Here is a 3,582-nt window from a genome sequence, read left to right as displayed (position 1 = left end):
TATAGGACAAGAACTGAGGAGAAAATATAAGACAGGACAAGAACTGATGGAGTAAACAGTATATAGGACTAGAACTGGAGGAGAAAATGTAAGACAGGACAAGAACTGATGGAGTAAACAGTATATAGGACAAGAACTGGAGGAGAAAATGTAAGACAGGACAAGAACTGATGGAGTAAACAGTATATAGGACAAGAACGGGCAGCTTTGTCCACTGGTTTTTAGCTTCACGACAGCTTGTATCGTAACATAAGTATGTTTTACTCAACAGATTTTATTCCAAGATTTTTGTCCTTTCTTTCTATCAGTTCTTGTCCTGTATACTGTTTTCTCCATCGGTTCTTGTCCTGTCTTATATTTTCTCCTCCAGTTCTTGTCCTATATACTGTTTACTCCATCAGTTCTTGTCCTGTCTTACATTTTCTCCACCAGTTCTTGTCCTATATACTGTTTACTCCATCAGTTCTTGTCCTGTCTTACATTGTTCTTCCCCAAATGTGGCTTTGCTCTAAAACTAAAACGAAGAAATGAATCCTTTTGAATTACTACATGGATTTTTATGTTTTCTGTTCTTGTACGTTAAACGTTTAAACTCACAAAACTAATTCATGAAAACAAATACTTGTCTCTTCCTCTTAAATTACAAAATGGTTATTTTGGAATTTTAAAAACCAGATTCTGCTTAAATGGTAATAGGAATGATATTATACCACAACAAAACTAATAACCACAGACGCGAGAAGCAGAAATTACCTGGGGTGGGGGCTAAAGTGTATGAGAGACATGAACATGGTATCAGGGGGTATGACCCCCAGAAAATGTGGCATTTATAGCCTTCGGATAGCAAGTTGCCCCCACCGAATAAGAGATTGATTGCCACTTTTATAACGTAACCACAGCTGAAAATACGGAAAATCCCATGTTTAGGTCCGTCGTGTCTCGAATCGTTAACTTTCGACTGTATCCTGAAACACTAACCTCTGTACCATGTGTGCCCCAAGTTAGAATAAACCGTCCTTCTGCTCAGATTGAGGTATCGATTGTGTTTGATTACTTGTAGACATTTCAAGGTAGAGGCAAGTAAAACAAAGAAAATTGTGCCAAAAAAGCCATAATTAATAAATAAAATAAGTTTCAGTTTTTATGCTATTTGTGATCCTCCAAATGTTACATATACGAGCTTGTATGTATTATGTAAATGCATGAATATTACCAAAAGAAACAGGCGTGTATACCTCTATAAGTCATGAAAATAAGAACAACAAGACCGTTTTCTGGCGTAAGCTGTTGTGTGTTTCGTTAGTTTCTTCCACGTCATTTTGAAAATTATTTTGCAGTCTTAGCACCGCCTCCTAGCCACGCCCTCTTAAAAACACGCCCATGTGCAAAAAAAAAACAACAACAAAAAAACAAAGTTCCGCCTGTTTATTCTCGCAGGGGGTTCATGACAATAAATCAAAATAACGACACAAGTTTTATTACTGGTTCAGCTCACCAAGACTGATCCAACAAAGATAATATGTTAATAACAGGCTTGATTTACACCCACATTGTACTATCTGAAGAAACCCTCGTGGTTGGAAGTAGTTAACCATTGTTTTGGAGAGAAATTTGACTGACTTGCTCTTTCCTTGATTTATTTGACTGTTTGAATATGGAAGCCAAGTAGAATATTCTGATGTTTAAATTCACACAGAAGCGATAATTCAAGAAAGAAATATTAGTGTTACATCAGAGATCATAAACAACCAGGAATTAATCAGAGGTTCGTACAAGATCGAACATTGTTATACAGATTAGAATGAGTTCATCATTCGCTCTGTCGGAAACGTAAGATTTGGATTAATGAACAAAGAATCAAATTTGTTTATTTTAGGATTTATCTATGGGATTTGACTTAGTGAACAAAGATGGACCAAGCCTATTTGTTTAAGGATTTTTATACAAGATTTGGATTAATGAACAAAGAATAAGGCTTGTTTATTTTAGGATTTATATATAAGATTTGGATTAATGAACAAAGAATAAGGCTTGTTTATTTTAGGATTTATATATAAGATTTGGATTAATGAACAAAGAATAAAGCTTGTTTATTTTAGGATTTATATATACAAGATTTGGATTAATGAACAAAGAACGCTAGAAATTGGGTTTCGATACCCGTTGTGGGCACAGCACAAATAGCCCATTGTGTAACCTTGTGCTTAACTACAAGAAAACAAACCTCTACGTATAAAATAAACTATTTCTTTATGACAGTCGCCTTGGCTGATCAAATGTGGAATGTGGTTGATTAATATATATCATTTTGAACTAACTAAATTCGCTAGGCATTGTTTACATACAAAGTTTATTTTTTTCACGTTTTTGGTAAAACTTGATCAAAATAAATGGATGAAAAAAATTCAACAGCTAACAAAAATTACAGCTTTAAAACTTGTTTTGGGAAGAAGTACAAGAAATAACAACTACACACAAAATTTTGTACAGCTGATATTGAAGTAGTTTTAAACGTTTTTATTGAATTTCAAATAAATAAATTTCAGTCAGTCCCGATAGCTTCCCCTCTTTGTTTCACCACTAGGGGGTTCGGATATGGAACTTTAACTGAACGTAGATACACCGTACATCAAGTTATCCATTGTATGTTTATGGCAAATAATTCCATGAATCTAAATTTATTTGGGTTTGAATATAAAAATTTTCAAAATATGAATTATGTTTATTGTTTCAGTTATTTTAAATCGCTTGACCTGTTACAACGACAGCAATCTTGACCTGTTACAACGATAATTATATTGACCTGTTATATAGACAATCATCTTGACCTGTTACAACGATAATTATATTGACCTGTTACAACGACAGCAATCTTGACCTGTTACAACGATAATTATATTGACCTGTTACAACGACAGCAATCTTGCCCTGTTACATAGACAATCATCTTGACCTGTTACATAGACAGTAATCTTGACCTGTTACAATGATAATTATTTTGACTTGTTACAGCTACAGTAATTTTGACCTGTTATAACGACATTAATATTGATCTGTTACATAGACAATAATCTTGACCTGTTAAAGACAGTAATCTTGATCTGTTACAACGACAGCAATCTTGACCTGTTACATAGACAATCATCTTGACCTGTTACAACGACAATTATCTTGACCTGTTACAACGATAATTATATTGACCTGTTACAACGACAATTATCTTGACCTGTTACAACGACTGCCCTCTTGACCTGTTACAACGACAATTATATTGACCTGTTACAACGACAATTATCTTGACCTGTTTTAATGACAGTAAACTGCTGCGTGGTTTTAAACTTCGAAGCCCAAATTTTTGCGAACAATTATGTTTCTTTTTTAATCAACATATTTCTTTGCATTTGCTGATAAAATATAGTGTTTCGAAACTGTGTGGTCTGTTTGTTACATTTTATCAGAAACTGTTTAACGAAACCAACACTTTGTAAATATATATATATAATTATGTACATAGACAAACACGGCTTTCTTTAAATTCCTCATACAGGCCTTTAGGCTTAAGTAACCATATTTTTAATAATC

The sequence above is a fragment of the Limulus polyphemus genome, unplaced genomic scaffold (assembly GCF_000517525.1).
Source record: "Limulus polyphemus unplaced genomic scaffold, Limulus_polyphemus-2.1.2 Scaffold2307, whole genome shotgun sequence".
Taxonomy (NCBI): domain Eukaryota; kingdom Metazoa; phylum Arthropoda; class Merostomata; order Xiphosura; family Limulidae; genus Limulus; species Limulus polyphemus.
This window is presented reverse-complemented; position numbering follows the sequence as displayed.